Below are 26,220 nucleotides of genomic sequence, written 5' to 3'. Positions count from 1 at the left end.
TCCTTACACTTGACCTTTGCCATATCATTATTTCCCCCTTTCCTTTCCTCTTCATTCTGTCATCAGTTGACTCCCAGTTCCTTAAGGCCTTTAACATAATAACTTCCCATTTGGTTTCCCTCCTCAGCTAAATGACCCTTTTCTCAACATGAGAACTCACATGAGACATGCACTGGCAAAGCCAATTTGACCACCAGCCTTTTGGCTTTGTCAATGCATGTTTGTTTTACCATGGATTTTATAAAACCTTTTTGTTGAGGGAGCTGCCAGGCCCTCGCCGATATAAAATAAACATTAGCTAAATGCAAAAATATTTTTGGTCTCAAAAACACATGTTGCCTTACTAGTCCCTGGCACTGAAGGGCAGTACTTTCTAAGCGGATGTGTTCCTTGTGAAAGAGCCGAATGCCATTATTCACCATGAAGTTAGCAATGGCTGAAGTGATCTGATCCTATTCCCGATGTGCTTTGTTATAGTGGGTGGAAGAAAGATACATTGTTTATTAAACAAGCTCTGTTTTGTATATCTAGTGTCAAGACGTTTTTTGAAAAGGAAAGTGTGAAGATAGTTCATAGAGTACTTATGTAGGCAGCAAGCTAAAGCTGGAATGTTGGGGGACCAAAGTATGGCATCACCTCCACCTTTCTTGTCAACCTCTGGTGAACCTCCTGTACCTTGGAAACAGTGGAAGAAATGTTTTTTAACTTATATTTTGGCAATTGGTGGTCTAGGAATTGAAGGACGAAGAATGTATGAAGACTTGCCTGAATTATCTTTAGGTATGGACGATGGACAACCTGTCAATGTTTTTGACATGTCGATACAGATGCTAGACATTCAATTTATTACCAAAACTAACTTAGTATTGGAACGTCATAAGTTTTTTTCACGAAGGCAGAAGGCAGATGATGATATTGCATTGTTTGTAGCAGCTTTGAGGGGTCTTGCTCTATCTTCTCATTTTGAACAATTGACAGATTCATTGATAAAAGATCAAATAGTACGGTGCTCCTATAATAAGAAAATAAAATAAAAGTTGCTAATGAGAGATGCTTCTTTGGAAGAAGCGATATAATTAGCTAAAAGGATGGAACAACGGCGTTGTGGTTGCAAGAATTTGATAAACCTGTTCAAGAACTAAAATATAATGCCATTGTTGACATAAAAAATAAGGCTGCATCAGAAAGGTCTGTAGATGATATTAAGACCTCAATGGATGATGTGAGGAATGGAAAAGCAAAAAATGTTGGAGGAGAGACTCAGAGGAAACTTGATTGGAGAGAAGTTAAATGTTATCATTGTGGGGCCCCAGGACATATTGCATTGAGCAAAATGTGTGCTGCAAGAGATGCAATGTGCAATGTGCAGGAATTGTGGTAAGAGAGGGCATTTTGCAAAAGTGTATAGAACCAAGTTTGACATGGAAAATAAAAGGAAAGTCAAGGTGGTTGATAAGATAGTCCAGGATGTTTGCGAGGACATCCGTGAACTAGTTTTGATGGTAAAAGAAGACCATGAGGGAGGTCCAATGTCTGGATCACTTTGAAATAGACAGTTCACATATAAAAAAGGAAAGTACTGATGTGTTAGAAAAACCGCATGCCCGCGTTGCTTTGGATGATATGACCATCAATGTACTAATAGACTCAGAACGTTTTTTCACTCTTTTATCCAAGGAAACATATAAGTCCCAGTGGTCGTGCATACAGAATTCTCAACTTGACAGACCGGACATAAAAGCAGTCAGTTATGCTGGAAAAAGAATGGACATTTTAGGGATGAAATGGATGAGGATTGCGTTCAAAGATAGAGCTGTTTATGTGAGAATATACATTACAGACTATGGGTCAGATTTGCTAGGATGGCATCATCAGAGAGACTTGGGCATGATATTGAATCCTAATGCAAAAGAGCCAGTGATGCTAACGGAAAGTGACGAAATAAGGGAAGTTGGCACGGAATCTCAACATAGTTTGATTGAAAAGTATCCTAAGGTATTTTCTTCAGCATTAGGTTTATTGAAGGGATTTTCTCATAAGATAATATTGAAAGAAAATGCTAAGCCAGTAGTTCACAAGGTGCAGAATATTCCTCACATGATGAGGGATCCTTTGCAACAGGAACTAGACAAATTGTTGAAGGAAGACATCATTGAACCTATTGAAGCTTCTGAGCGACTTGCACCAATTGTAATAAAAAATTATCTTATGTATTGATCTCAGGGATTTGAACAGGAATATATGGGGTGATAGGCAACCACTACCTAATATTTCTGAGATGTTGACGATGGAAGGGAAAGGAAAAGTGTTTACGGTTCTCAACATGTCATACGCATACCATCAAGTCAGTTTGCATGAACAGTCCAGACACTTGACATCTTTTGTTACACCGTTGGGAGTGTTTCGTTATAAAAGAATGCCGTTTGGACTAGCTTCGGCGTCTGCTGTTTTCCAAAGAGTGATGATGAATATCTTTGGGAATATGAAACATGTATTATGCTTTCAGGATGATATACTCATTGTTGGGAAAAATGATGTAGAACATGATCTTTTGTTTGAAGAGGTAATGAGGAGATTAGAAAAGCATGGTTTAACTATAAAAAAGGAGAAGTGTCAAATTAAGAGACAGGAAGTAACGTATTTGGGGCATGTTGTCAATGGTAGCGGAATCAGTCAGAAGAAAAGTATAGTGACGGCAATAGAAAATGCTCCTGTGCCTTATAGCAAGGAGTAATTGAAATCATTCCTTGGTCTTGCAGAGTAGTGCTTGAAATTTGTGAAGAATTTTACAGAAATAGTTGAACCCTTGAGAAAATTGGTGAAGAAGAATGTGGATTATTTGTGGGATGAACACTGTGAGTGTACTTTTGAGAGAATAAAGAAATTTATTATGCAGGCACCGACATTAGGACACTTTGATGTAACAGCAAGAACATACTCACTACTGATGCCAGTAAGGTAGGCATTGGGGCCATTTTGACACAGGTTAAAGACGGGGAAGAGTATGTGGTAGGGTTTGCATCTAGAAGGCTGCAAGGTGCAGAAACGTCATATTCAGTCATTGAGAGGGAGGCCTTGGCCTGTTACTGGGGAATCAATCGGTTCAGTTTTTATGTGTGGGGAATACCCTTCAAGTTGAGAACAGAGGTTTAGAAGGAAGTGTAACACCACGTATTTCAAGATGGTTGTTGACAGTAAAGGATTATAATTTCCAGGTAGGGTTCTTGCGAAGAAAGTGAAATGTGTTGGCAGATTATTTGTCGAGGATGCCTGTCGAAATAGAGGAGGCAGAAGAAAATGTTTTAGTGGGAGAAATTGAAAGTGTTTTGGAAAGTGTGGTGATGAATGAGAAAGAGTGGGAGCTTGCTAAAAACGAAGACTTGGCTATGGAAAAAGTCGAGGAGAGGGTTGTGTCTGGATGGAAGAGTGAAGATGGGTTGAATGGTGATCTATCTGGTTATTTTAAAGTCAGAGATCAGTTGAGTTTACAAGATGGCAAGTTGTTGAGGGGAAGACAATTGGTTCCACCAATGGGAGTTTGTAAGCGTATAGTTAGTATTTCTCACAAAGGTCACTTGGGTAGAAAGATGATGAAAAGGAAAGTGAGACAGTCTTTTTGGTGGCTGGGCATGTATCGGGAGATAGAGGAGGCAGTGAGGAATTGCTTTGCGTGTGCGAATAGTGACAAAACCAAGGTAGTGAGACAACCTCCTTTGAAGACAGTGGATTTTCCTAGTAAACCTTGGGATAAACTAGTCATAGACTTTATGGGTCCGATTTCCAAACTTGAGTCAAGGTGTAAATACATTATAGTATTGGTGGATTACCATGCTAAGTGGTTTGTGATTAAAGCAGCGGAACAAGTGAGTACATTGAGTGTTATCGAGTTCTTGGATGAGACCTTTATGGATGAGGGAATTCCTAAGGAAAATTGTGTCAGACAATGGAGTGCAGTTTGTGTCCAAGGAGATGACTAGTTACTTGGCTAAAATGGGTATAGTTCATGAAATAGTTGCTTTGTTTCGACCACAGGCCAATGGTTTGGTAGAAAGAGTGAATCGAATTGTGATGGAGAATATTCAATTATCATTGGCTCATCATCTTCCGTGGATGCAAGAGTTGAGAAGAATGATGTGGGCACATAGAACAACTCCTCATTCTGTGACAGGGGTATAACCGTTTGTATCTTTGAAGGGGAGAGAGCCAGGGGTGAAGGAGTGTCCCATATGGTTGAGGAAAAAGGAAACGGTGAGGGTGGATCGAGGACTTGCAAAAGAGAATGTGGAGCGCAAACAAGAGAAGGCTTCTCGACATTATAACAGAATAACGGGTGTCAAGCAGTGCAACATATGAGCAGGTGATTGGATTGTTATAAAAAAAGGTGGTATTGTCCAAAAAGGGGATAGTAAGTATACCACTCCACATAAGGTAAAATAAACAAGACGTAATGTGGTAGTTTTGGAGAATGGTTCAACGTGGAGTATGGGAAACATATGTAAGATTAATTGTTAATACTACGATGTTATGGAAAAAAAATCAGCAGAGCATAGGAGCAGCTTATGAGAAACTTTAACGAGGTGTACCTAATGTATATACTCTACAGTATTGGCTATGTTTACTGGGCTGTGTTACACTGTTAGGTAGTGTATCAGCATGCAAAAAAAAAAGGGAAAGATGTGCGAAGATAGTTCATAGAGTACTTATGAAGGCACACGCTGAAGCTGGAATGCCATGAGGTCATATGGAATGTAGGGGGAAGTGGAAGAGAGACAGGGAGAGAAAGCTGGATGGTGAGAGGCTCTGCTGGAGATGTCATGTATGCTGATCTTTTGTAAATAAAGACAGAAGAAAAGGAGATCTGCGTGTCTTCAATCTCTACAGAAAGTCTTTCTGCTAAGCTGGGGAATGGAATTTACAAGTCACCATGTAGATATAAGCTCTTGGTTTTGAATACTGACAAAGCTTATGCTATTTATAGAGGAGACACCTCACTGGAGTGGATAGAAGATACCTAGATTTTAATGGTACTGGTCCCAAGGCTACATCACCTTGTAGTTTGTTGCAGTTGATGCATGGAATGTTAAGGGTATGCCAGCCATTGGTCCCATGCTCTGTTTGCTGCTGGAACCAAGCTCAGTCAGACTGAAGAGCCTCAAATATGCTGAAATCTTGGGTTGCTTGTGTTCCATTTTAAAGGAACACAGGTAACTGTCTTGACAATTCAAACAGGGCCGAGGCTGATTTACAGATGGCTGTAACTAATCTGGGGTAGCATGGGAGGACATGAAAACAATGGACTAGAATATGGCCAAAGGTGATTGCCAGTGGCTGAGAGTAATTCTAGCAGTCCGTCTATCACCTTGTTGTTTTTTGTCATTTAAAACAGGGAGTTCCAGGTGGTATTATGTTGTACAAGTCTTTTGATATTCATAATTGTGGTTCAGTGATGTCATCTGGAGAACAACAAGGTTATGGAGAGTTATGGCTCTTTAACGTGTGTATTACTTTTCATGAGGCTTCATTGAAATTGTGTTTTTGCAGGGAAAAACTAGCTTCTAGCGCTGAAGTAAAATATGTGCAAAGCATGCAGAATGCCATTGGAAGATGGCTACCCATTGCAGTGGTTAATTTCTTGCTTATTATTCTTTTTAAGCATCTGTCCATTATGTTCAGACAATGGCATTTTTATCTTTTTAGCACACTTTTGAGAGAAGAAAAGGTAAAAAAAGAAAGGAAAAAAAGGAAAAAAGAAAAAGAAAAGAAAAAAAAGAAAAGAAAAGGAAAAGAAATGAAAGGAAAAGAAAAGAAAAGAGAAGAATGGAATGCCACGCTTGCCAATGCCAGATATATTTGCTTTGACAATGCTTGTTTTTTCTTTTTACTGGAGGACCACTAAGTCCCAGTGGGTTTGTTCAGCAAGAATAAACTTGTATTTAAAGGAGAAGATTACAGACCCTACTTAGTCAGTAAGTATCATATTTTCCTAGGATGTGCATTCAAATTGAAAAGGATTTGTAGACCTATTTCCTTCTAAAAAGACACCTTACCAGTCTATTACAAATATAAATAATAGATAATGTATTTTCATTGCAAGCATGGGACTTCTTTTTTTTTTTGGCACGTTTATGCAATATAAAACAAACACTGGAATGCCAATCAGTTTGGTGTTGGCTTGTTTTTGCCATGGTACTAAAAAAACATTTTTTGGAGATGCCAGACTCTAGCCAATTGTTTTTAAAAAAAGTTCAAAACTCCAAACTTTTTATTTTTTTTATCTCAAAAAGCATGCAATGCTATAGTCATCACTAGCACTGAGGGGGACTGCTTTGCATGTGGATGTCCTCCTTGAGAAAGATCAGAATGTGGTTACTCCCAGTGAAGTTAGCCCCTTGATGCAGTCATTAGTGGGTGGAAGGAAAATGTGAATGACACAACAACATCCCCATGGATGAAGAGGGCTGGCTAAAAGCCTCTATAAGTATGCTATAGTTATATAGTTTTATGAAAATCGAAGGTTTTGGGGTAACACCATGCCTAAAAATGGAAGTCAATAGGTCTAGCCTAGTAAGTAAAGGGAATTTAAGCACTTAGTTATTGATCATGTACTAAGCTCTGGCAGTGGCACGCATTCTTGCGCTAATGCATTAATTTATTCACTAATCAACTCTTTCTTGTATTCACTCAGTCATTCAGCCATCCACAATTGCCACACACAAACTCACCAATCAATGAAGGGGCATTATCAGTGATAACCAATGTACTGTCAACAATTCTGAGCTGGCAGAAGATGTCACAACATACAATCTTAGCAACTGTATGCTTTTTGTGTGCACATTACTTGCTTTTAACGAAGAACAGATCCCATCACACTGGAATTTGTAAATCTGGCATTCGTTGGAGTACCACAATGTTATCCGAGCAAAAGACTACAGTCTGAGTTTTATTTAAAAAAATATATAGTGAAGCATGCATGGATCAGTCACCCAAATTTAGGAAAAAGTGGAACACAAAATGCAAATGTATTTTGGCACCTGCCACATTGAAAGAGCTCCACCCAAGAAATACACAGAATACTGCACCCAGATCAAAGCTTCTTCCTTACAGAGCTACATGGCGCCAAAAGCTCAGAATGGAAACTGATTTCATGTGGTGCGCAGAACAGAATGGACAGAACAAAAAAGCGCATCTATGGTGGAGGGCGAGCTGAAGCCATGCACTCACAGCAGTCTTTTCTGCTTCAAAAGCAGGTAGTGAAAAGTCTCTGCTTGCTTTACAAAGCTCTAGGGAAAACAGTTGTAAAGCTATGTGACTAAAATGCATGCCCCATCAGTTTAAATCTCTTCAGAGGCAAAGTAGCAGCAACCCCTCTCTACCAGTGTAGAAAATGAAAGGTATCCAGCTGAATCAGAAAGGTATTTTTGTGAGCCAGTCTGGGATCTGGTTTGGACCCACTGCAGATCCCAGTGAAATATGCTGAATTTGTCCCAGTGTAATTTTCGGACACTAGGCACATTCAGCAGTGCTCACATGGTGCCTACTTTCCCTTCTGAGCATAATGTGAAGGGGCTATCCCATTTTCAGTTCCATCTGGGATGGAAACAAAGGCCAAATTTTATGGGTCATCAGCCATCCTTTTGTTCGCGTAGGATCCTAGCTGGGAGCTGTCTGGAGGCTATCACCTACATGCTATTGCAATGGAGGGAAGCCAAAGAATACATCTTATTTTCATTTCACAATCACGAGGATTTGGAGGCAGGCTTTTGACTCTGTTCATCCCCTGTATATAAGAGATGCGCATGCACTGTAAGAAAGCCAAATGTATAGTCTACATGACTAGTTACACAAATGATTTTAGTAGCACTTACTAATTTAATATTTTTCTAATTAATTCTTTTATAGCTCTGCTCATCTTATGTAAGGTGTCAGAGTGCTTTACATCACATAAATGCAATACACATGGACAATAAGTCATACGAGTGTGTCAATCTATATACAGGATATGTCACATAAGACAAGGAGAGTTACAGGGTGTCACATGTTGTCTTTACTGGTAGGCATTATATATTACTTGGAAGAAGCACATGATTTTAACAGTGCTCAAGGTAATCTGTACTAATAAGATTCTTTTTTTTTTTACTACCTAAAGGAACCTTTTTTGGCAGCCTTGGAATATTGACAAAGTGAGAAACAAAACAATAATGTTTGCATGCAGTTCCTTGATGCTGGTTCATAGCTCAATGTGCTATACTAGAAGGACTGCAAGCTATGAACTGCCTAATATTTGTGTCAAAAGCAGTAACCCACTTACCGAACTACATAAAATAAAAATATATGATCTGCATATTAGAAGATGTGCTTTGCAGGAGACAGATTAACCCTTTATGCAATTTTATCAATTAAAACAGTGACTAGCCAAAACACAGATTTCTTCAGCAAGTACATTAGGCACCTAGGGCCAGATGTAGGTAGGCTTTTGCACCTCGCAAACGGCGAAAAACGCCGTTTGCGAGGTGCAAAAGCCCTCAAGCGATGCAGAAACACATTTTGCGAGTCGGAACCGACTCGCAAAATGTGTTTCCGACTCGCAAATAGGAAGGGGTGTTCCCTTCCTATTTGCGACTCGCACCGCGATTTAAGTTGATTTGTGACCGCGAAAGCGGTCGCAAATCAACTCGCAGTTACCATCCACTTGAAGTGGATGGTAACTCATTCGCAAAGGGGAAGGGGTCCCCACGGGACCCCTTCCCCTTTGTGAATGCTCACAAAATTATTTTTTCAGAGCAGGCAGTGGTCCTATGGACCACTGCCTACTCTGAAAAAAACCGAAACAAAAGGTTTCGGTATTTTTTTCTATTTGCAGCTCGTTTTCCTTTAAGGAAAACGGGCTGCAAAGAGAAAAAAAAAAACTGCTTTATTTAAAAGCAGTCACGGAGATGGTGGTCTGCTGTCTCCAGCAGGCCACCATCCCCGTGAGTGCCTAGACTCGCTATGGGGTCGCAAACTGCGACCCACCTCATAAATATTTATGAGGTGGGTCTCATAGCGAGTTGCAGAAGGTGTCTGAGACACCTTTCTGCATTCCAAATTGCGACTTGCAATTTGCGAGTTGCAGGGACTCGCAAATTGCAAATCGCAATTTGGAATCTTTCTACATCTGGCCCCTAGTTATTTTACCATTACCTTTTCCCACTGAGATGTACTGGACACACAATGATCCCATCAGTGGGTGCTTTAACCCCATAAGGTATTTTAAAAAGCAGCTTTTGTGACCAATTCATACAGCATATATTTACTGTTACAGTTATCTTCTTGCCAATGTATTTGCAGCAGTTTTAAACAATAAGTGACAGACTCTGCTTTTCATGACTCTACCCCTTTTGATTCCATCCCCTTTCCTTTGCCACACTTTAACCCCTAAATGGTTGCATCCTGGGACATTTTTCCCTATTCCAGCACTGCTCTGTACGTCTAAAAATGCTTACTATACAGTTTAGGCATGTATGCCTCCAGTACTTGCTGCAAACAGTTTAAATCCTTGTGAGGCATTAAGTCTTAAAGAACAGATTCCTATCGAATGAATTGTTTAGAGAGACACTTTCACAGGCCGACTGAGTCAACTCAGTGCATAACATGCTCTCTTCTCCTAATCAGACATCGGTTTTAAGTCTACTAGCTGCGTGCAGGAGAAAACACCTACCATAAACTAAGCTGAGTACTTAGGCTCACACTTGTCACCTGCTGGAAGCAAGACAGATTGTATTGTATTTTCATTGCATCTCTATAGTGCTTAATATCCCTAATGATGCATTGAAGTAGTTTATGCCAGGCAGCATGCTGCTCTCAAACCCACAGTAAGTGATTAATTCAGTGCTTATTGGTTATCATTGGCTATTGGGATTAGTTATGTGCTCTCAAGGAGACCATTCCATGCGTTTACATCAATGTCTTGTGGTGAATTAAATTAGTATGAGTTAAGTGTTATGACTAGTGGTGAGGTATGTTAGTTCATGGAGATGGATGGTATAATTAGTAGAAGAGCTAGAGAAGATTAGGTATTGCAAGGTTGCAGGGTATGACTTTCAAAGCATGACAGGTCTTTGAGATTAAGTGTGGACAATTTTCTCAAATACAAAAATAGTGATTAATGCAAACATGCATATGACTTAGAGTAGGCTGTACTCATAGAGCAGAGGCATGTAGAGGATGGAAAGTAAGGAGAAGGTCCAAATTTTAAAGCAGGGTTTTAGGAACACAGAATAGACTTTTGAAATAGCATGGAGTCTGAGAGTGCAAGACTGTAGAAAGAAACATCATTATTTGCGTGTGAGCTAGAAATATACTACATTCTTTGTGATAGGCCCTCAAATCAGACGAACAGGTTGTACACTGTCAGGCTACTGTTAATCCACCACTTCAGCAAAGACAGCTGATCAGCTCAGGGACTGGAAGCATAGACCAATGGCTGAACAATATATATGGAACTATTAAGAGCATTAGGCCGCTCTTGACTGTAGCATAATTAAACCAATGTGAGAGAATCTCTAGGGTGAGTTATTCAAACTTCCAGTGCAAACATCAAAAAGGAGATTCTACAAATGCTGGAGTGGATGTCTTTTGATGCTTACTCTTAGAGTTTGCCGCACAGTATTAACTACTAAAGTGTGATCTATTTGGATGCCTCCCATTTATCATGGCTCAGAATAGGGTGAGGATAGTTTCACAAACAGAAGAAGTGTAATGCCTCAATCCCTGTAGCTGGAGGGAGAAGACCAAGACACTGAAGTGATGAGTGAGGCGAGAGAGCAGGATGCCGTTAAAAATTCAGAAAGATCTTTTGTGAGTGTAGGAAAGTGGAGTATTATAGTCTTTGGAGTGTTAGTCCTCACTGTGCAATACTCTCAAAATACCCCAGAGGTAGTCCTTGGATTTATACTAGTAAATCCTTAGCTCAATCTTGGTAATATGGCAAAGTGCAGTCAGGCTTTACTTAGAGGAACATGTGTTAAGCATTCCAGCGAAATCTGACACCAACTTATAAAAATAGAGCTTATTTTATCTTTAGACACAAAAATGAACAGAATTGAATTAGTATAACCGGAGTTATAGATTTTGGAAGCAAAATTAAATCACAGCAGAACTGGCATTTAAACATTGCATTGAAGTTGATGGGTGAAATACCACTGGTTGCAAAAAAGTACTTGGAAAGTGAGTTGTGTGGAACCCTTACAGGGTTAAGGTTGTGCAGTCCCTAGGACTAGGCCACAACAGTCAGTCCAGTTTTACCTGGCCTGTGGCCTCTGGGTGGAATGATGTACTGGCTGTCCGTGGTGCTGAACAGGACTTGCGTTGAAGTCAATGGCAGGGAGCCACTGATGACAAACTACCACTTAAAGGTCAATCTGCGGGGAACCAGTGCAGGGTTAAGGTTGTGTGGGACCTGGGACTAGGCCACATCAGTCAGTTCACTTCTACACTTCCACCTGGTCCATGGGGCCTGGGTTCAGAATTGTCCCTGCTGAACAGGACACACGCTGGTGCTGATTTTACCGCTTAGACGATGGTGCTGACAAGAGGATGCAAAATCTCAGCTGGGCATGGGTTGCAGATGTCGGATGCAGGTTGCACACCTGCACCTGCAGCATAGAGTGTGGGGATTAGATTACAGACTAGCAACTAACAAACCTTGGTAGCAGTAAGGGTGCAGAAATCTTTTGGGAACTTCCCAGGGTCCGGGGGAGTGGTGTAGTGGCCTGAAACTTGGAAGCAGGTGGGAATATAATTTGCAGAAGGCCGGGGACCACCTGACTTTCAACGATCCCACAGCAGGCTCAATGGCCCATGAAAAATTCAGATTCTCTGAGGGGACTAGTGACACTAGTCCAAGGGAGACTGAAGGTGCTTCTGTCTTCCAAAGGGGCTACTCTGGTCAGGAATGATGTGTTTCAGCCAAGGATGCATGCAATTCCCAGTATGCTGACTCAGGGACAGAGTATTCCTCTTGTGCTTGGCTGCAGTGGACAGAGACTGGTTGTTGGTGATTCAGAGCTCCTCCTGGCTCTCCTTTGAAGTTGATGGATCAAATCTGAGGTTTTCGTGTCAGGGTGTCCCGTAAATCCTGGATTTAGGAGAGTTAGCGGGTGGAGACTAGTGGCCAATGGGTAGCTAGCTCCTACAGCTAATCTGCCCCTGAGGTGACCACATCTAGTGAGACAGGCCACCTTAAGCTACCCAGAACCCTCTTTTCTGCACAGTCCTGAATACCTAATTTCTGCATGTCCGTGATCAAATGTGCCTGAAGGTAGGGGGGGTTTCTCTGCTGTGGGACAGCACAGATGGCTATCAGGGCTGGTGAAGCCTTTGAAGCTCACCGCCCTGATGGCTCTTAACACTAACCCAGCTGGGGGACGGAAGCTGTGACCTCCTTCATGCCTCAGTCTCTAACTTCTGGGAGCACCCAGGCTGCCTGGCAGGAGGTAAGAAACCTGTATTGGAAGCAGCATGCATATGAAAAAGCGTGGGCTCAAAGACCAGAGCACTAAGAAGGGTGGCAAACAGGTGCACAACATCTAGTGTGCCACCTTGGTGCATGCCAGCTGTCCCTCAACAACAGATTCATGTTGGGGGAGAGAAAGCAAGTTGTTTTTGACACCAAACTCAACATATCTAGGCAGTACTGTAATGGAGCTACTTGCCTGGGTCTGTCTGGGCTTCTGTCCCATGTTATCCTATGGACCGGCCTGAACCGATAGTGTACCTTAATGGAAAGGACTCATAACAGGTATACGAGTGTGTGCTTATATGCCTGGCCCTTAAATGTAATGCACCCTGCCTCCTGAGTTGCAGAGGCCTACCTTAGGGGTGTATGACATACATGTAAGGCAGTGCATGGGACTGTGCCACTCATAGTGAGAGCGCAGTCGAACTTGAGCAGTGTGCACAGCTCTGACAGTCTGCAATAGCAGGCCTGCCATCAGTAATTTGTGTGGGTCACCTAGGATGGAACAAACTCATGCTACCCCCTCTGCACCCCTTTACCACTTACGCCCTGAGTAGCCTGGGTACAATTTACTTGAGGCTTATAACGGTAAGGTCTTGCCAATCTGGGAATCACCATGTTGAGATAAAAATTTAGGGAGAGAGCTCAGGCAGTGGGGCCTGGTTAACAGGTTTCCAGTACAGTACAGAGTCATAAACATCAGTATTGGGGGAAAAAAGTGGGGTGTGACTATACATAAAGGGGCACTTTCCTAGAGTGAGGAATTGAGTTACTGGTTGACTCGGGTGTGAGCCCTGTTCAAGCAGCAACCACAATCTCTGGCAGGGTGAACCACAAAAAGTCACTAAATTGCTATCCCTGGGTATCTTGGCACAAAAAGTAGTCAGGCTTAACTTATAGGCAATGTTTAAGTATTTATGCAGCACACAAGCACTAATAAACTAAAAACCAACACAAGATCAATTCCACTCCAATATAGAAAATATAGGTGGTCATTACAACCCTGGCGGACGGTGTTAAAGCGGCAGTAAGACCGCCAACAGGCCGGTGGTAAAAAATTTGCAATTATGACCGTGGCGGAAACCGCCAACAAAGACAGCCACTTTAACACTGACCGCCACAGCGGTATAAACAAACAGCGCGGCGGTCACCGCCAACAGACAGGCGGAAGACAATGTACCGCCAACAGTATCACAACCTACCAATCCGCCACCTTTTCCGGGGCGGATTCAGCGCGGATAAAAACACGGCGGAAACAGCCATTTCAAAGGGAAAACGCTCACCTCTACACACTCCACGAGGAAGGAGGGCACCATGGAGCCGGAACTCCATATTCTGCCAGCGCTAGTCTTCCTGCTCCTCTACGAGGATCATCAACGCCGGCGGCAAAGACCACGGTGAGTACTGCACCTACGACATAGGGGAGGGGGGAGGCAAAAACACAGGGACACACACACTCAACACCCCAACCCCCACCCCGACCTCCACCCATTACAACACACACACCAATGCATATCTATACATTACAGTAACACCCCCAACCCCCCGTAAGAATGCAAAGACAAAAGGAAATGAGTGGAACCATTGTAATATATCAAAATACAGTAAGCAAATATATACATATATATATATATATATATATATATATATATATATATATATACACAATAAACAAAATATACACCACGATTAGTAGTGCAGGTATTGCACCATTCATAGTCCGTGGATCACTGGGCCCAAAATGCATGGGCGAGGCCCACACAAGATACCTGGTCCAAACGGAGAGAACACTGCAGGGGCATCAGATAGAAATACAACAGGCACCTCAGGGGGAAGGGAAGGTGGGGCACCTCATCCGGATGAGTGCACCACGCCAGATCCACGAGGGGGCTCCATGCCCATTGATGTTTCCTGGGGAGTGCAAAGCAACAGTCTCTCAAGTCTCTACAGTGGGTGGGTTGCCCACTGTTCAATCCTGGGGAGTGCAAAGCCACAGTCTCCCAAGTCTCTACAGTGGGTGGGTTGCCCACTGTTCAATCCTGGGGAGTGCAAAGCCATAGTCTCTCAAGTCTAACAAGTGGGTGGGTTGCCCACTGTTCAATCCTGGGGAGTGCAAAGCCACAGTCTCTCAAGTCTTTACAGTGGGTGGGTTGCCCACTGTTCAATCCTGGGGAGTGCAAAGCCACAGTCTCTCAAGTGGATGCATGTCTCCACTGGTTCTGGAGGGAGACTGGTGCCCAGAGTGCTTCATCCTGTGCAGGATAGACGGAGTGGATGCTGTTCTCCACTGGTTCTGGAGGGGGACTGGTGCCCAGAGTGCAGCACACACCCCGTGACGGTCCCAGTTGCATCAACGGCCCTGCCACAAATGGGCTGGCGGTGCTTTCCATGGCGGTCTTTGCCCTGTTCAGCGGTCCTTGGCCTGTTCAGTGGTGCTTGAGTTGCCAGTGTCAGACCTGTTCAGCGGTGCTTTCCATGGCGGTCTTTGCCCTGTTCAGCGGTCCTTGGCCTGTTCAGCAGTGCTTGAGTTGCCAGTGTCAGACCTGTTCAGCGCCGCTTTCCATGGCGGTCCTTGCCATGGAGGTCCTTCATTGCCCAGCAGGGCTGTGGCTGGCGCTCCTTCATGGGTCAGCTGGGCTATGGCTGGCGGGGCCCTCCTGGCCAGCTGGGCTGTGGCTGCTGGTGGCCTCCTGGGCAGTGACTCTGGCGGTGGCCTCCTGGGCAGTGACGATGGGGCTGGCGGAGGCCTCCTGGGCAGTGACAATGGGGCTGGCGGTGGCCTCCTGGGCAGTGACGATGGGGCTGGCGATGGCCTCCTGGGCAGTGACGATGGGGCTGGCGGAGGCCTCCTGGGCAGTGACGATGGGGCTGGCGGTGGCCTCCTGGGCAGTGACAATGGGGCTGGTGGTGGCCTCCTGGGCAGTGACTCTGGTGGTGGCCTCCTGGGCAGTGACGATGGGGCTGGTGGTGGCCTCCTGGGCAGTGACGACGGGGCTGGCAGAGGCCTCCTGGGCAGTGACGATGGGGCTGGCGGTAGCCTCCTGGGCAGTGACTCTGGCGGTGGCCTCCTGGGCAGTGACTCTGGCGGTGGCCTCCTGGGCAGTGACGATGGGGCTGGCGGAGGCCTCCTGGGCAGTGACTCTGGCGGTGGCCTCCTGGGCAGTGACTCTGGCAGTGGCCTCCTGGGCAGTGACGATGGGGCTGGCGGTGGCCTCCTGGGCAGTGACGACGGGGCTGGCAGAGGCCTCCTGGGCAGTGACGATGGGGCTGGCGGTGGCCTCCTGGGCAGTGACTCTGTCCGTGGCCTCCTGGGCAGTGACTCTGGCGGTGGCCTCCTGGGCAGTGACGATGGGGCTGGTGGAGGCCTCCTGGGCAGTGACTCTGGCGGTGGCCTCCTGGGCAGTGACGATGGGGCTGGCGGTGGCCTCCTGGGCAGTGACGATGGGGCTGGCGGTGGCCTCCTGGGCAGTGACGATGGGGCTGGCGGAGGCCTCCTGGGAAGTGACGATGGGGCTGGTGGTGGCCTCCTGGGCAGTGACTCTGGCAGTGGCCTCCTGGGCAGTGACTCTGGCGGTGGCCTCCTGGGCCGTGACTCTGGCGGTGGCCTCCTGGGCAGATACATTGAGGCTGGCGGTGGCCTCCTGGGCAGTGACTCTGGCGGTGGCCTCCTGGGCAGTGACAATGAGGCTGGCGGTGGCCTCCTGGGCAGTGACGATGGGGCTGGCAGAGGCCTCCTGGGCAGCGGGGATGATGGCGGTCTTCTCCGCCGTGCTGCTCTTCCCAGACTTTGGAGATTTCTTCTGCCCCCTTCCCCACCTTGGGAGGAGTCACAGCTGAGTCGACACTCCCCCTGGGACCCCTGTGAGCGGCTTGGCTGGCTGGAGTTTTCCCCCTCTCCCGCCGGGCACTGTCCAACTTCTGGTGCTTCACGGGGGGGACTGGCTGTGCTGTGGCTCCGTGCCACACTGGCTGGCCTGGTGGCTGGTGCACTCCACATACCTGTAACAACAGGCACCACTGGTCCCGGAGAGTTTTTGGCTGAGGTGCTAGTACGGGACCTATGAGTTGGACGGAGAGGGGGAAATAGGTTAAGGGTGGACAGGAAAAGTTTTTGGGAGACACTGGGACGGGTAGCTGGAGGGAGTTTGGGAGTGGAGGAAGAGGTGGTGGTTGTCGGAGGTGTAACTTTTGTGGATTTGGGTGCAGGTGCATGGGCTGGAGGCTGTCGTGAGGTGGATGGCTGTTGGGTGGGTGTGTGCCTGCGTTTGTGTATCTTGGGAGGGGGCGTCACAGACACAGTGGGAGAGGACACAGGGGACATGGAAATGGTAGTGGGGGTGGTGAGTGCACGTGAGCGGGGTGTGGTGGTGGGTGTGGTGGTGCGGGACGTGGTGGCTGTAGTGGTAGTGCATGCAGCTGTGAGTGTAGACAAGACTGGGAGGGAGGAGGGAGACGAGGAGTAGGGGGACACAGTGGAGGCAGTGGATGTTGGTGTGTCTGTATGTGTGTGATGCTTGCGTGAGTGCCTGTGGGATGTGTGGTGCTTATGTTTGCCTGAGCTTCCCTTGTGTGGTGAGGTGTGTGCAGGCTGGTCTGATGGTGTGCTTGGGATAGGCAGAGGTACAGGGGATTGGGTCTGGGTGGAGGAAGTTGGAGGGGGGAGGCTAGACACGGGGACAATGGCTGCCATCAGTGCTGAGGCCAGAGTTTGAAGGGTTCGATGAAGGGCAGCCTGACTAGAATGAATGCCCTCCAGGAATGCATTTGTGTGTTGCAACTCCCTTTCTACGCCCGGGATGGCATTCAAAATGGTAGACTGCCCAACAGTGAGGGACCTGAGGAGGTCAATGGCCTCCTCACTGAGGGCAGCAGAGGTGACAGGGGCAGGGGCTGAGGTGCCTGGGGCGAAGGTGATGCCCACCCTCCTGGGTGAGCGGCCACGGGGCGAAGGCTGAGGGGCTGCTGGGAGGGCGGTGCTGGTAGGGGGGGTGGCGGCTGTACCTGTAGAAGTGGGGATCACAGATTTTGCCGCCACCACAAGGGAGCTCCCATCGGAGGATGAGTCAGTGTCACTGGTTGCAGATCCTGTAACCGCTGTGGTGCTCCCCTCGCCCTCCGTCCCACTGGTGTATTCTGAGTCCGTAGTGTGGCCCTCCATGGCCATGTGGGATGCAGCTTCCTCGTGGTCCGGTGCCACTGTACCTCCGCCTGATGATGCTAATGCACACAAGAACAGGGAGACCACAAAAAGGGGGGGACGACAGAAGAAAGACAGGTTGAGTGCATGGCTTACCGCTACCGTTGGCAGACAATAGACACAGCAGCCCCCTGCACTACGTCGTGCTGTTGGGCTCTACAGATGAAATTCTTGGGAAATGGCCTACAAGGCTATGGACGACATCTGCACACATAGATGACACAGGGGCATGAATACCTGTACTTGGCACTCTATAGAGGTGGGTTGGGGTGCCACATGGCCTGCCTTACGGAGGGGCCTAGCCTACGGAACTCACCCTGGTCTAGGGAAACCCACATCCCTCCTCCCCCACCCAGACACCTTCACTGCGCGCAAAGTCCGCTGAATGATAGTGTACTCAACCCCTTGTGTCTGCTGTGATGCCCTCAAGCGCCCATCCAACTCAGGGTAGGCCACCGCCAGGATTCGGAACATCAGGGGGGTCATGGTTCGACGGGCACCCCTCCCACATTGGGAGGCCATCCCCAGCTGAGCCTCCGCTGTCTTCTTGCTCCAGCGGCAAATGTCCTCCCATCTTTTACGACAGTGGGTGCTCCATCTGTGGTGGACCCCCAGGGTCCGGACCTCCTTGGTGATGGCACGCCAAATATCCTTCTTCTGGTGGGCGCTGACCTACATGACATGTACAGGGGAAGAAGAGAAGTCATTACCAACTGCACCGTCAAAGTGAGTAGCCCACATCCCTACCCTTGCCATGTGGCACATGCATTCACAGTCCTTCATGCACGCAGAACTGTGCCCCCTTCCTTCTTACAACCAGCCCTCTCCACACAGGCATAGTCCATACAACATGCTCCCTGTGTACTTACCTGTTGGTCTGGAGGACCGTAGAGTAGCGTGTACTGGGGGAGGACCCCGTCGACGAGCTTCTCCAACTCCTCTGCAGTGAAGGCAGGGGCCCTTTCCCCAGGCGCACGAGCCATTGTCTCTTCCAGACCGAGGTCACAGCAGCACTTGCAGTATAGGTCCTCTCCTGTTGAAGATCAGGTATCGAGTGATTCAACAGCTAGAAAATGGCGGTCACATCCGCGGCGGTCACGTCCGCGGCGGTGCGTACCATCACCGCCGGCGTACATCGTCATTGGCTCCTGGGACCCATAGGGTCCAATGTTAACCAATGCAGCATTGCGCTGTGGTCTTCGACCGCCTACCGCGACGGTGTACAACGCCAGCACAGTTAACTCACATCCCATTGTCCCAGTTTAGAGGTCAGGCAGCCGCCATTTCAGGGGCCCACATGGCCTAATTACCAACTGCGTCATACATACCTAGGCCTTGTCTCACAACACAAATACAGGCCACATTTTGTGTATGAAAGGTGTTCTGTGTAGACTGTGGGTACATACCTCTGAGTTGTTTGACTCTGTGGTCGCTGTTGTCCTTCATAGGCACCGTCCGCTGGGACATGTGAGGAGATGGCGGCATCCTCCAGGTGTACCGACCGCTGGTGGACCTGTCAACAATGGAGGAAAGAAGTTTGATCTTCACCTACAGGTTTGACCATGCCACAATCCAGGAACGGGGGACCCAGTTGGAGCCTGACCTGATTTCAGCAATCCGTCATCCCACAGGAATCCCCCCTCAAGTGCAGGTGCTATCAGTGCTCCATTTCCTTGCAAGTGGGTCATTTCAAACAACAGTGGCCATGGCATCAGGGATGTCCCAGCCTATGTTTTCCAATTTGTTGTCCAGAGTGTTGTCTGCCCTGCTGAAACTCATGCGGAGCTATATCGTTTTCCCTCAGGTGGAGGACTTGCCTACAGTGAAAGGTGAGTTCTATGCCCTTGGACATATCCCCAACATCGTAGGTGCCATTGATGGGACCCATGTAGCTTTGTTCCCCCCCCACAGGAGTGAACAGGTGTACAGGAACCGGAAGAGTTATCATTCCATGAATGTACAGATGGTATGTTTGGCAGACCAGTACATCTCCCAGGTAAATGCTATGTTCCCTGGCTCTGTGCATGACGCCTACATCCTGCGGAATAGCAGCATCCCTTATGTGATGGGTCAACTCCAGAGGCATCGTGTGTGGCTATTAGGGGACTCTGGTTACCCCAACCTGTCATGGCTACTGACCCCAATGAGGAATCCCAGGACCAGGGCAGAGGAACACTACAATGAGGCCCATGGGCGGACTAGGAGGGTGATCGAACGCACCTTCGGCCTCCTGAAGGCCAGGTTCGGGTGCCTCCATATGACAGGTAGTTCCCTATTCTACTCACCAAAGAAGGTCTGCCAGATCATCGTGGCCTGCTGTATGCTTCACAACTTGGCTTTGCGACGACAGGTGCCTTTTCTGCAGGAGGATGGTCCAGATGGCGGTGTTGTGGCAGCTGTGGAGCCTGTGGACAGTGATGAGGAGGAAGCAGAGGAAGAAGACATTGACCAGAGGGATTCAGTCATCCAGCAATATTTCCAGTGACACACAGGGGAGAAAACATTCCTGCCTACTCCAAGTACTTTAACACTTCTACCTCTATCCTGTCTGTCTATTTTAACCAGTGTATGGTCACTGAGTTGTCATTTTCCCTTACGGTTTCAAAGGTGTGGTTTCCAACATGTGTCATCTACTTAGATTCCTCATGGACTTGAGATGTGTGACATAGGTATGTTGACATTACATTTGAAAAAGCATTTTGTCACTGTCATTGCTAATACACAATTTCCAAATCACAGACTGACTCCAGATTGTTTTGTGCTTCAAGGGTGTTTATTGAAGTGCTCAATATTGGAGGGGGTTGTAAAATGGTGAGGGGGGATGGTGGAGGAATGTCCATGGCAGAGTCCAGTCTATTAGTCTCACAGGTGCATTGCCCATATGGGCATAGGAAGTGGAGCTGGGGCAGTTCCAATATAGACAGGGTTACAAAGTGGGACAGAGGTTTGACAATCAGGGTGGTCTCATTTCTTGGCGGGGGTCTTGGCATCGTGCTCTGTCTTGTTCCTGGATCTCAGGGACCGCTTGCGGGGTGGTTCTCCGTCTGCAGGGGGGGTGCTGGTGTGGTGGTTCTGTGGCGGTGCCTCCTGTCCACTAGCGCCGGCGGAGGTGGTGGGCAGTTCATCGTCCATGCTAGTGTCAGGGGCCCCTTGTAGTGCCAGTGTCCCTCCTGGTGTTAAGTATTTCCTTCAGCAGCCCTACGATGGTGCCCAGGGCAGAGCTGATGGTTCTGAGTTCCTCCCTGAATCCCAAATACTGTTCCTCCTGCATGCGCTGGGTCTCCTGAAACTTGGCCAGGACAGTTGCCATCGTCTCTTGGGAGTGGTGGTATGCTCCCATGATGGAGGAGAGGGCCTCGTGGAGAGTGGGTTCCCTTGGCCTGTCCACCCCCTGTCGCACGGCAGCCCTCCCAGTTACCCTGTGTTCCTGTGCCTCCGTCCCCTGGACCGTGTGCCCACTGCCACTGCCCCCAGGTCCCTGTTGTTGTTGGGGTGGTGGGTTATCCTGGGTTCCCTGTAGTGGTGGACACACAGCTGATTGACGTATCCTGGGGACGGGGGTATGGGCCCGCTGGGTGGGTGCTGTGCTGGTGTTACCAGAGGGAGGAAGGTCTGTGGTGGGCTGTGCCTGTGTGAGGGGAACCGACTGTCCCGAGGCCCACGATGGTCCGGGCTGATCATCTGGATCCAGTTGGACAGAGCTGCTGTCATCACTGTGGACCTCTTCTGTGGGTGGGGTGGAGATGTCTGGACCCTCCTGTCTGGTGACATTGGGTAGTGGTCCTGCAGGGGTGCAACAGCATGATTATTGCATCTGTGTGTGTCATGGTGTGCAATGGGTGGGTGACCGTGTACCCCAGTGCTAGCATTCCTGTGTGGGGGCTTGTGTGATGATGGTTGAGGGGGGTGTTATGGGTATGGGCAGTGGGCATGCTTTAGTGATGGGTGTCCATGCTTTGTTGTGTCATGCAGGACTTGGTGTTGGGATGTGTGGTTTGTGTTATTAGTACATTTGTGAGTAGTTGGAGTGATAGGGGAGGGGGTGAGGGTGGGGGTCTGTGATAGCTTTCAGGGAGGGTGGGGGATATGATAGTTAAAGGTTTGACTTACCAGAGTCCATTCCTCCACCGACTCCTGCGAGGCCTTCAGGATGCAGATTCGCCAAGACCTGCTCCTCCCATGTTGTTAGTTGTGGGGGAGGAGGTGGGGGTCCGCCACCAGTCCGCTGTACCGCCAGGTGGTGTCTTGAGACCACGGAACGCACCTTCCCCAGTAGGTCGTCCCACCTCTTCCTGATGTCGTCCCGATTTCTTGGGTGCTGTCCCACTGCGTTGACTCTGTCGACTATTCTTCGCCATAGCTCCATCTTCCTTGCTATGGAGGTGTACTGCACCTGTGATCCAAATAGCTGTGGCTCTACCCGGACGATTTTCTCCACCATGACCCTGAGCTCCTCCTGCAAGAACCTGGGATGTCTTTGCCGTGCCATGGAGTGGTGTGGGTGATGTGTGGGGTGATGTGTGTGGTGATAAGTTTTGTGATATGTAGTGGTGTGTGGTGTTTTGTGCGTGGAGGTTGTGTGATTGATGGTGTTGAGTGCCTGTGGCTGCTAGTTTGTGGAGGGTGGTGTCTCTCTCTGGCCTTCTTTCGGAATTTTTGGTAGTAGGGGTTTGTGGGTGATGTGGGTGTGTGTTTTATATTGTATTGGGTGTGTGGGTGTGGTGTGTGTATGTGTATCAGGTGTGTGTATTTCGAATTGTCCAATGTGGCGGTGTTTTGTATGTGTGTGTGTATTTTGAGCACAGTGGTGTGTACCGCCAATGGAATACCGCAGTTGAAAGACCGCCGCGTGGATTCGTGGGTCGTGATAGCGTGGGCGTATTTCTGTTGGCGTGACGGTGGAGGTTTTGTTTTCGCCAGTTTATCACTGACCTTTGGTGTGGCGGACTTGTGTGGGTGTCTGAATTTTGTTGGATTTCGAGATGCAGGTAATAATAGGTGTGGTGGAATTCGGCGGCAGCTGGGGTGTTTTGGCGGTCTTCTGCACGGCGGTAAGTGGCTTTTACCGCCAATGTTGTAATGACCCCCATAGTCAATTTTAATAAATTATTTGACACCAAAACGACAAAACCCAATCAGGAGTACCAGAGCTATGAATTTTTTATGTTTTTAGTAAAAACCAGCACATAAAAGATAAATTTGCCACCTGCTGCCATCTAGTCATTTGAGTCTGGGTCAAAGTTAAAAAAATATGTCCGACAGTGATGGAGAGTGGGTCAGATACAAGAAGTGGATTGGGCCTGGTCGGCTCTTGCCTTTTGACTTAGAAGAAATTTGAAAGAAAATATTTGGAGAAGGTGAAATTCAGTGTGGCAAGGCTGCAGGCAGTGTCCAAGGAGGAAGCATCGTTATAGAGGAGCCACTGGATAAAGTCACAGTCAGTATTTCTATGTTTGAACTTGTCACTTTTTGGAAGTTGAAAATCTCCAGCAGGAAGAAGCAGGTGGCTGTAGCCGAAGACAGTTCCAGGAGCCCGATTACTCCTTTGGGGATGGACTTCTGAAAAGGATTTGCTGCTGCAGAGAAGAATGTAGCAGGAGCAGCCAAAAAGTCAGGTCAACCGTTGATTCACCTTGGACTGATTGATGAGCAGGTTGGTGTCAGTTTTCCCTTGGTTCTCAAATCAATTTATAGCCAAAAATGTTTAAACCCTAAGCTTTGGATTTTGGTTATCTCAGTGCCTTTAGCACCTCAACCAAGGGCCCAGGGCTGGAGGGAATCACTCAGTTTGGGTCCAGGTGCAGGTTCAAGATGATTGGACTCTTTTATGTCTCTGTGGCTCTGAATAGGAGTCCAGCAAACTAGCCTTTGGAGCCACTCTGGTAGTTCTGGGTTCAGGTGAAGATGGAGGGCTCACAGAGCAGAGTTGGCATCTGAGGGTTCAAGGCAGGCTCCAGGCACCAAAGCTCTACTTTGGTCAGAAATTCATAAAAAACAGAGTTTCCAGCAATTGTTATCTTAATGTGCATGTCATCTGCATAAAGAAACAGGTGAAAACCACTAGCTTGGATCAGATGAGCCACAGAAAGCATATCAAAATTAAAAAGAGAGAATAGATGAGAACTTGAAGATCTCTATAATCCAGGGTTCTGAGAGTGGCTCTAAAGGGACGACTTGAGACCTGAAAGGACCTAGTGCAGAGAAATCTGAACACCCACGAGAGTGCTGTGCCTCACATCAGCCTCCCTATATGAGTGTGATGACTCATGGTTTCAAATGCTGCAGAGAGATTTAACAGGATCAATGGGCCTAATAGCTTTCAGGCTATGCAACTACAGAACTCACCTTTGGCGACACAAACGCAAACTTAATACTAAAACTAGGGTGAAAGCCCAGTTACGCCAGACTCTGAAAGCTTCCTTTGCTTACTTTTTCTGCTGTCTCACAATAGGAAACAAACGCATCGAGGAGAATTTAATTGGCTGCCCAAGTTTCCTCATGCTTTTAACATAACATAACCAGTCCTAAGGCTCAATTTTCTTGCCTAGGGCCGCAATACGTCAGCAAAGGATCGGTCTAATGGTTGCTTGAGCCGTCGAGCTACGGTGACTTCAAGTTGATTCCTGTATTTATTATTTTTTGGTGATGCTAGTTCCTACAGTCAATTTTTGGGGGAACTTACTAGGGTAGCAGCCAGCCAGCCAGGCCCAATCCTTGTTATGACTTATTGCTGTAATGCTGTTGTTTCATTTTTCTTTTGCTTTTTGTTTTACATTCTAGTTTTATTCTAAGGTTATTCAGGTCACCCTTTGACTTAAATCTGGAACTCAGTAGCCATAGTTGCTTTCAAGTCATGCATGGAATATTTCTGTTATCTGGATATGGTTTCTTGAAGGCAACAGGCAGCTTTAGCCCCCATTTGAGAAAAACATACTCATGATTCTTTACCTGACTTGTTATAAGTGCAAGGCCCATGTGACCTGCATCAGCTCGCCCAGCTCACTCTCGGTTCTGTCCAATAACTTCACGGTGTATATCCCTTGTTGTCAGTTTGGGCAATTCTGGTAGTGCTTTGAATAGTTTCATTATGTTACTTATCTATTAGTTGTGTCATCTATGACAACTGTATCGAAGCCCAAAAAACTCTACTACACCCTAGTTACTTTCTTGTTCCTTTGTGTCATTAGCAATCTTCATCGTTTCCCCACTGAATTCCATGTGAGTAGCCTTTATAATGTCTTTCCATTTCTTGGGTCGATGACTACAGCTTCCAAATATGTGGAAGTACCTGTGGATATCATTATGTCATGGAATACGTTTGGAGTGGCAAGCACAGGGAATGTCTGCCTGCAGATTAGTTTTCTGTGCTTGTAAGTTCCACTAACGTGCTCAAAAATGTTTGCAAATAAGTCACATAGCGTTTAAATTATGACTTCAGGGGCAGCATGTTTTTACAGTATTGGAAATGGTCACCTCACTCTTTTATCAGAACCATAAAATGCGCTGTTTTCACATTTCCGACATTTCAGCATCATAATAAAAACCGGAACTAGGACTTTCAATTCATTAACTCCAGAAGCTTGGAGACCTCGGACTGTTTTTACATCTAATATAAGTGAGCACCCACACTGGAGTCACTGAACTTTTGCACTACTTTGTTTCTCTCTGTCAGGTCCTGGAAATATATGAATACTTATGATCAGGGCTAGTTCAGCAAAAAAATTATGTGTTGTTTGTTGCATGGTAAGAAAACAGAATTATTTAATTCCCGTTGTCTGGGTGATTGATCTAGACCCACCCCAATTGCAATTTATGAGACGTTTCTACAGTACACTTGACAAAAAATGGAATGCCAGATAAAAAATGACCCACACAAGATTCTACCAGCGGAGGCTGCTGCAAATCCCAAGGGGAGGGGTGAGCGGGCGGTGGGAGGGTTTGAATAATTTTTTTTTTTTTAACTTAACTCTTCTCGTCTTCCCGTCGCCATCTCCTGCCACTTTGCTCCTCTTCCCTTGATGTGGTGTCCCAGCGTTCACTGGGACACCAGCAGAGGCTCCCCACCAATCCTGATGCTGCTTTCATGCTAAAGATAGCATGAAAGCAGCATCAGGATTGCTCTGAGCGGCTTGGACTGCTGCTCAGACACAACCCTGGGGTCTGTGCAGTTTCTCCAGCCTGGCTGTTCAACACAGCCTGGCTGGAGAAACCTAAATGTGCATGTGTGTTTCGCCAGTCTGAGATGGCCGGCTAAACACACATGTGTACTTAGGAGCACTCTCTCCCCCTCTCACTTCCAGTGGCGGGGACGCGCTGGAAGCCAATTGCTTCCAGTGCATTTTGAGACTGGACGTTCAACAGGTGAGTCCTTATCCTGGGGTGTTTTTTGGGAGGGAGAGAACAGATGGAGGGGGAAAGGAAAGAGTTTTTCCTTACCCCTGTGCCTGTTTTCAATGGATTCCTGCTCCACAATCGCGGGCAGAAATCCAGCCACTGGGCACCAAGGATGTATTTTTTGTTTGTTTTA

This window comes from Pleurodeles waltl, chromosome 5 (genome assembly GCF_031143425.1).
Source record: "Pleurodeles waltl isolate 20211129_DDA chromosome 5, aPleWal1.hap1.20221129, whole genome shotgun sequence".
NCBI lineage: Eukaryota > Metazoa > Chordata > Amphibia > Caudata > Salamandridae > Pleurodeles > Pleurodeles waltl.
The sequence above is the reverse complement of the archived record's forward strand: the minus strand, read 5'-3'. Positions refer to the sequence as shown.